The sequence below is a fragment of the Anomalospiza imberbis genome, chromosome 4, assembly GCF_031753505.1.
Source record: "Anomalospiza imberbis isolate Cuckoo-Finch-1a 21T00152 chromosome 4, ASM3175350v1, whole genome shotgun sequence".
NCBI classification, from domain to species: domain Eukaryota; kingdom Metazoa; phylum Chordata; class Aves; order Passeriformes; family Viduidae; genus Anomalospiza; species Anomalospiza imberbis.
The window spans coordinates 53,376,314-53,384,845 of record NC_089684.1 but is presented as its reverse complement, the minus strand read 5'-3'; the positions used below and the strand labels follow the sequence as shown (position 1 = coordinate 53,384,845).

General features: G+C 36.9%; 1 protein-coding gene across 7 annotated transcripts in view; it reads left to right on the top strand.

The window, feature by feature from the left end:
- The first annotated feature begins 546 nt into the window (after nt 1-546).
- SH3TC1 (SH3 domain and tetratricopeptide repeats 1) overlaps nt 547-8,532 on the top strand; it is a 32,494-nt gene continuing 24,508 nt past the window's right edge. For 4 of the 7 annotated variants that reach the window (XR_010998548.1, XR_010998549.1, XR_010998547.1 and 1 more), the window contains exon 1: nt 547-643. The gene's annotated coding sequence lies outside the window, so the exon portion shown is untranslated. Of the gene's footprint in view, nt 644-788; nt 936-1,371; nt 1,395-4,618; nt 4,772-8,532 lie in introns of those variants that run through there. The other 3 variants (XM_068188604.1, XM_068188605.1, XM_068188603.1) reach the window with 3 other exon arrangements.

Below are 8,532 nucleotides of genomic sequence, written 5' to 3'. Positions count from 1 at the left end.
CCAAAAGTGCTCTGGCATTCTAGTAAAGAAAAAAGTTGAATATGTACATAGAAATATAGAAATACATTTCAAATAGTACACATTTATGCAAATCCTAGGAAGGGAGAAGGAATTGAAGCATAACTAAATATTCATCGCTGCTGCTCCTCCCCCTTCTTTTTAAAGATCAAGGAGCTGTGGCTTTCTACTCCACTCCTCAGAATAAACAGTTTTAGATATACTGACATAGTTTCCTCTGCTTTAAAGCACAGCAGAAAAGCTGTGACAACCTCAGCAAGAAATCTTATTCTGGGAAAAAGCCTTCAGTGGCGCCTTTCTCTAAATGCTTAATGTGGGACTAGGTGCTCTTGAAGGTCTCTTCTGACCTTGATGGATATATGACCCTGTGAAAAGAGTCCTCTGAAGGAAAAGAGATATCAAATCCATTTGAACAGCATAACAAATAATCTCTACTCAATATATGACTGTAATATATAATTATTTCCTAGCTACCTATAAGAAGATTTCCTTAAGAATAAATTCTTATTTCTACCTGCAAATTTCAAGCAGCTGAAAATAGTTAACCTTTAATTAAAAATCACTTCACCTAATTATAAAAGGAAGTACCTGTTTTTCCTTTAATTCCCCTGTAATGCTGTGAAAGGTGGGGATTTAGCCTGTTAAGGGGAAAATTTTTTTTTTTTTTAAAAAAGGATGTTCTGTGGGATTTTAAGTGTAAAGTGTCTGGGATACAGATTTCTTTTTTTCTCTGTTTAATAGTTGGAGGTTTGTAGATGAACATAATTATTGTTTCCCTGTCAACATATATTTCCTAATTTCTTTATACTTGGATGTTTTAGAGGCCTATTTGCCAAGTGGTTTAAGATAAGAGGAATTTAATTCCACTTGCAAGATGAAAGCAAAATAAGGAAAGCTCATTTCCTATGTTGAAGCTTGTGAATAAAAATTCTGAGTGTATTTGGTTTGAGTGACTGAGAAGTAATGTGCTTTCTGTGCTGCATGGGACTTCAAAATTTGAGCTTGATTTGGGGAGGCTATTATTCCTGTGGGGAAGAAAATAAATCCTCCTCAGCCATAAAGTACAGAAATGAAATTATTCATCTAAGTATTAGTGATTCTAAATGGTAAGTGATAATTACAGTTTTTATTCTGAGCTGGTGAGACTCTTTTAGAAGTTTTCTCCTTCTCTGCTGTGGGAAGGTCTATGATCCATGTTATGGCTGAGCTGGAACTGTGAATCCAATCGTGACTGGATCCCTTTTTGCCTGCTGAGATTTGAATATGGTTTTCTTTGGTTAGGAGTATGTCGGCTTTTTGGTCTGCAGATAAAAGTGTTTTCAAGAGAGTAGCAGTGGCACTTGGGAGATGCTGAACTAGGGAGGAAGCTCGGTCAGGTGTGTACCATGGTCCTCCTTGTGCTCAGGAATAACAAGCTCAGTAACATCTACTATTAGCATTTGGTAATTGTAAGCCAGCTTAGCCATTATGTAGTGGGCTGTGTAAATAGCTCAGGATCTGTGGAAGTGGTGTCACAGCTGGATGCTTTGACTCAGCATTTTCCTGCAGACTAGAAGGCGACAGCATTTCCGTACAGATGGGTGGCGGTGTATTTTTCTTTTTGTGTTTTCTGTTTTTCCTTTCTGAACCTGGCTATGGAGCTGGGGTGGTGTTTTTTCAAGACCTGGGGGGAAGTAAAGCTATCTGGTTTTCAAGCAGGCAGATGCAACGATGACAAAAGATCAGAAGAAAGCACTTTAGCTAGTTCTATATGCAGTTGCTGTGGAGAGATAACATGCTAATCAAAAGGAAACATATGGCTAAACCTATTTCTCTGGAAGTTGTGTGTAATCATAGCATGCACATAACACAACTAATATCCATGCATGCTGATAATCTGGCTAGAATTAATATAATTGAGTAGGTTTGCTAAAATGTTACTAGTGTGAGTTAGTACTTCAAGCTGAATGTTTTTCACATCTAGGGGCTCAATTGATATTTCTTTTTGAACTTTTTAATACAGATTGTATAATATTATGTTTCTTTTCAGTGGGTGTACCTCAATTACTAGTTGAAAGAGGAACCAACAGAGAATAATTTAGCCAGGACAGCAGTCAGTATCCTGTGTGATTTCAAATTTGCCATACTAGACGTAAATAGTGGAGAATGCCAGTGTCAGCAAAACATAGAACAAACAGGACTTTTTTATGATGGGTTCCAGCAAGGGAATATCCCTTCTCACCTAAAACTGGCATTTCTGTCACTTACCAGTGATTAATCAAATGAGTTATGCCTCAATATTTTTACAAGTTAGAGTTAGTCCCTTTGGCAGTAGACTGTTCCTTCATAGGTATTTCCCCAGCTGTGATGGAATAGTAGTTATACTGGAAGGTATAAGTCAGCCTTAAAATTAAAATGTGCTTTTTTCCCTAAAACAAACTGCTGAAGTGAAAAAATGGTCAGACAAACATACAGCTGCAGAAGGGCAAACAGGATGATGAAAGGCAATGCCTGAGAGAGACAATTAGAGGAAGTGTTTTGTATCAACACCCAATGTCCTCCCCAGCCTCCTGTCAGCTTCTTTTAATAATTCTGGAGAGATCAGGGACAACCCAACATAAACAGGACCATCAAGTCTTCATGTAATTTTACTAGTTAAAGAATTGACTAGTAGAAACAACTTTGAAGCCTATTTTTAGCAAAAGGAAACCTGAAACAGGTAGCACAATTCATAGTAATTAGAATGTAGTATGAGGGATGTGATTACTAATGTGGAAACCAGTCTGTGCTACCTCTGTTTTTTTCCTGTTTGCTGCAATATATTGGTCTCTGGAGTTATTTCCTGAGAACAGCTGTCCAACAAGGTTATTCACCTAGAGTTTTGTAATGCAGATGAGTACTGTTCCAACAAGACAATAGGAAGTCCAGGGCCAACTTTTGATGTCATTACCTTGAAACTGAAAACTTTGATTTTCTTGATTCCACCTAAACTAAATGTCCATATACATCACCAAGAATTGAAGTACTGGCTGTGGTGTGATGAAATACCATGGAGCATGACTTCAGAGAAAAATCACAGAGACAGCTGAAGACTTCTGATCTAGTTGAAGATTGCAGGGAGGAGTTGGATAAGACTACTTTTATAGGTCCCTTCTAACCCAAACTATTTTATGATAGTATGGAAAAGGGAGCTAAGGAGCCTGGAGTTCAGTTGGTGCTATTTTGTTATGTGTTTCTTGAAGTGAGTTGCATCTCTCCTAATTTCAGTACTCTAAAATAAAAGTTAGTTGTATCTTTTAGGATTTTAGGGACATACTAATCAGTGGTAGATTCTACAATGATTGGGACTCAGAGCCTGAAAGATTATTATCCACTGGGAAAAACACAGGCTTAGATTACTCTTTGAGGGTTTTTTTTTTCAAAACTACTTTGAATCACATAAAAAAAGATTAATACTAGTGAAGAACTGATGTAATAAAATGTAACCAAATGTTATCTTTAAATATACATATAAAATAAATGTGATGAAAAGACTTAAACATTTATGAAAGTCATGGAAAATAATCAGTAAAGTGGTGACAGAAATGTGGTATTTCATGCTGTTGGTATAGTTACTACACAAATTAATTACTCCTGACGTGGTATGCTTTGTGTACTGCATTAGAGTGCAATATCAGTTAATTCCCTCTGGGATGATTGGTTGGTTGTGATTTATACAATCACTTGAGTATCTTCCAAATGCATAATTTCTGGGAAGATGGAGAGTTCCCAAGCCCACTGCAGGAACAGACTGATCAGTGTGAAATAGCATTTATAATTCCTGTTTACGTGGGGTGATGGGATGAAGTTAAGGTAAATGAGGGCATGACTTATAATTAATACCTGTTTTCTAATGTTTAAAAGCAACTCTCAAGTGCATGTTCCTTGAGAAGGACTAGCAGGAGTCATAACTAAGGTCTCAAAGGCATCTGAAGGGTCTGGTTTTGGTACTCCTGCTGGCAAGAGCTGTAGGAGGACAACAGTGCTGTAGGGACAGCCCATCACCTTGAACCCCACTGCTTTTGTGGGTCATTTAGGATATGGCACATGGATCAGTCTTGGTACACAAAAGATAAACTCTGTGTACATTCTAGAACAGTCTTGCTCAACTCCCTAAACTGATATTTAATGTTGCATGATAGATCTGCTAAATAATAGACTTCTGCATTTAAACCTCAGCATATTGGTATAATTTTTTTTGTCAAACAATTTTTCATCAGTGTTTTTTGCAGCTGTAATGATAGCAAGAAATCTAATTTTGTAATTGAAAGCAAAAGGCTGACAAAGTCCTGTACTTTATCTGAAGGACTGTTTGTAACTTTTTTCTGAACAATGCTTTTTTAACACAATGACCTGGATGTGTCCCTTGAAGCCTTTTTGCCACCAATGCAAAATGCCACAAGGAATTATTGCTTTGAAAAGCTGGAGTGTGTGAATGAATCTTCCAGAACACTGGATACATTTCTGCTTTGCATAATGAACTTTAGTAGCTCAACTCCATTCTCAGGAATGTTTCTTTCTTTAAAAAAAAAAAAAAAAGTTTTGGAATTAACAGTATTGGTTAATAGACAACTTTTTGTACTAACCACTTCCAAGCCAGGCTGTGCAATCAACAGGAAAGATAAGAAGGTCAAACAGGAAGAGCTGTGCTGGAGTCAGTTTTGAGCAGAGCTGAGGAAGGCAAGGATCTGCCTGCTCTTTTCCAGCATGGTACAGTGGATCAGACCTGGAAAAGGTAGGGGAAGTCCTGTGCTTTATGTCTGCATCTCCCCCTTTTGCTATATTTTAGGTACTTGTGGTCACATATTTGACTGTTTTATTGTCAATGTGTTGGAATTGCAGCCAGTTAAATGGGTAATTTCAGTAGTGTTCTGTTCTTTGGTGTGTCCATAATGAAATCACTGGAAAATATGTGTAAATGTGATCTGTCACAGTTATGAGAACCTGCCGGGATTTTCTGTGCTGTTCTGTTTCCCTCTTCTAGGTAGAGTGGTGTCAGCTGAGCTGCGATTCAGTAGCAACAGCTCCTACTTTATTCCTCTGCATTATCTGCCACAGGCCAAGTTCTGTCATATCTAGCACTCAGAATGAAGTACTGAGATTCACAGATGCCTTTTACAGTTTCCTAACAGTGATCTGATTTTTATTTTAAAGCATGCCTTGAGTTTATCCTTATTTTTAAGCAGTTATGATATTGTGGATTTATTCTCCAATTTTCCATATCTAAACTTGGAAATTTTGGACATATGGTGCTTTTAGAGCTGTGTTGAGGATGAAAAATATATTTCAGTGCTACAGAGATATAAAGAAAATAAATCATAGAGAGGACCAAAGTTTTTAAAGGCATCTATTGCATCTCTGAAGCTTGCTAGGGCTTTTTTGTTTGTAGACCAGCTGGGAACAATGATACCTATTGCAACATTGTTTACTGAGAATTGCTAACTAAACTCAAGTTACTTCTGTGATAAAGGAGTCAATCTTCCATTTTTGGAAAGCACTCAGATTCCTAAGTTAGTTTACCCTAATTATAGATTTGCTTACCTTTATGTGGAATACATAAAAATTGTTGCCTATACAGAACCTAATATGGATTCTTTTTTTCTTCCACTCATGCCTGTGACTGAATTTCATAAAGATCAAGTCTGTGATTTACTCTCTAAGGAAAAAGTTTGTAGTGATCTTGGCTTTAAGACGTTTGTAGCCTAATATAGAAGATGTGAAATGTTAATTGGAACTGGAAGGAAGGAATAAAATAACTACTCTAGAACCAGTTTGGGAAAATGACCTAGATTAACTTAGGGGAGTATCGTTGCAAGACAGGTCCTTAGTAAATCATTAGTACATTGACATCAGGCTCCTAGAGGGAAGATGATGTATGAAAAAAATGTTGTATTGCATGCAGGTTTTAGGCAGCTAATTTGAATAAAGACCATTTTTGTATACCAGATCCTAGTCTCAGAAATATATCTTTAGAGGGAAAGAGAGAATCTGGTTCAGTGAATGTTATTGGTTTTCCCTTTCAACACTTTTTAAATGGGAATGAATTGGTGTTCCTGTTATCCACAATACATCTTCAAATAATAAAAAAAAAGCAGGGGAGAAAAACAACCCTCAGCCTATATGGAAAATATCAAGCTATATATATATTTTTTTTTTTCCTGATTAGCTAGGCTTTGAAAACATTCAGCAAAAAGGAAGCAAGAACACACAGAAAGGCATGATAAAGGAATTATTCTGGTTAACTTCCAGAAGGAAAAATAGTGTCTCATTTCCCCCGATGCCCAACAGCTGTTGGATTCTGTCCTTTCCTGCCTGCTGTGCCCTGAGAAGGGCCAGGGAAGGTGGAGTGACCTTCTGAGCCTCACAAGCCTGGACAGGGGCGTGGGGCAGCACACAGAGGTGTTGGACATGCTCCCAGTGTCCAGGGAGCTCTGGCCATGGGCAGGGAGGACACCAGAGCACCCAGGAGCACCCAAGGTGTTGAGCTGTCCAGCATCTGCCACTCCTCTCTCTGCTGCCTCAGAAACTCAGCCTCCCCCTGAGCAGTGGGGAGAGCCACGTCTTGGCTGCATGGCTTTTGAGTAGAGGTTGGCTCTGGGTTCAGAAAAACAGGAAGATCAGTAAGTTTTATTTGCAGGCCAACATCCTGCAGCAAATATGAATTTTTTGGTCAAGTCTCAAAGAGCATGAGAAAAATAGTTTTACCTAAATTATAAATAAAATGCGTAGTCAGTACACATAGTCTCCACATAAATGTAGATTGTAAGAACTAGTTAGAGATGAAAAACTTTATATGCTGAGTGCTAGATCTTTAATCTTGAAGATCTTAATCTTGTGTTAGTTGCTAATTTACCATTATACTTACTAGCATTATAGGTTTATGAAAAAATCTCTAATAACGAGCGTGACTCAAGCACTGCAGTTTAATATTCTCGAAAGCTGTTTTATATTGGATGAATGTTTTTCTCTGGTTCTGTGCCATTAAATCTGCTTTCATTTGTGGTGGAACAATTTAATAATTGAGAAAGCATCAGCATAATAAACAGTATTATTATACTGTAGCTTTGCTTATGTGTCTTGGGGTACTTACATGATAGTTAAAGGCAAATAAGAAAAGTACAGGGATTTAACGTAAATTTCTATGAAATCTTTGTCACTTGGGACCAAATTTGTGTCAGTTAGGATACATTTAGATGCCAGATAACCATTAAAAAGGGCCTAGGTAGACAAGGGGCCTAGCTACGGGAAAATTTACTGTTTTGTTCTCAGTACTTACACAAAGCTGCATGGGTTGACATTTGGTGGTTAAGGCAAACATTAAAAGTGGAAAAGAAAACATTAGAGGAGAACATGACTGCTAAAAATGTTTGAGGTTTGAGTTTTTCTTCTGTGCATCTTGGAAGAACCTAGAGAAAATATACATAAGGATATACCTGTTTTGCTTTTCTTTCACTCATTCTGATGTTTTTCCCTTGACTTGGGCTCTATGACTGAATCTTCTTAAACAGATTATATCCATTTTGATTTTTTCAGATGTCCTACTTGCTCTTATAGCACCAAGCTTTCTAAGTTCATTCACAGACCTGCATATATGTTACTCTTACCAACAGAAGCTGATGCAGAAGAGATGAAATATTTTATCAGTATCTCTTCTTCAATTCAGCTGAATTCTAATAATTCCAGTCAGAGTATGGTTTTTTTTTTCCAAAATTTTGTGTAGGATGATATCTTTGTTTGTGGATAGGAGCTTATGGAAAAAAATAATAAACTGAACACTGAATTTCATTTTTGGGATTAAGGGTAATCCTGATCTAAAAATAACAGCTGGCTTTGGATTCATAGAATAATATAATTGAAACAACCTCCTTTGGAACTAAATTATCATTAATACAAAAATATTTACATCTTCATCAATAGGACATACTATTAGTTACAAAATATAGGCAGAAAAGTATTTAATTTCTAAGTGTGAAAATTGGAATGCATTGCATATAATTCTGGTACAGTAATGAAAAGAATGGTGTTAGCTACTGTCATTACTTCAAGGAAAGGATCAGCTATATAAATGGAAAAACAGATCCCTGGCACAGTGAGTTTAGTCTGTATTTTTAATCATTTATAACTAGGTCATCAAGTCTGATAGGCAGTTTTTCAGTGTCAACCCAATATGGTAACTAAAATGTTCTTTTGTGAGAGAAGGGATAAAAATTACTTGTGTTTGAGTTACCACCTGTGTTTCGTAGGTGCATATATGAATTTTTACACATATAGAGAACTGTGATACACCACCAAAAGCATCTTTTTAAAAGTCAGCCTCAGCACTCAGATAGGTACTTTTGAATGAATGGCAAAATGGGGCAATGAAAACATTAAAGCAAAATCCAGCCTAGATTTCTTCATACTTCATTAACTTGTGGTAGATCTGGTTATGATTTAATTCTCTGAGCTGGTCATAGAACCTGTAACTATACCTCATTAATTTTCTATAATTGCATA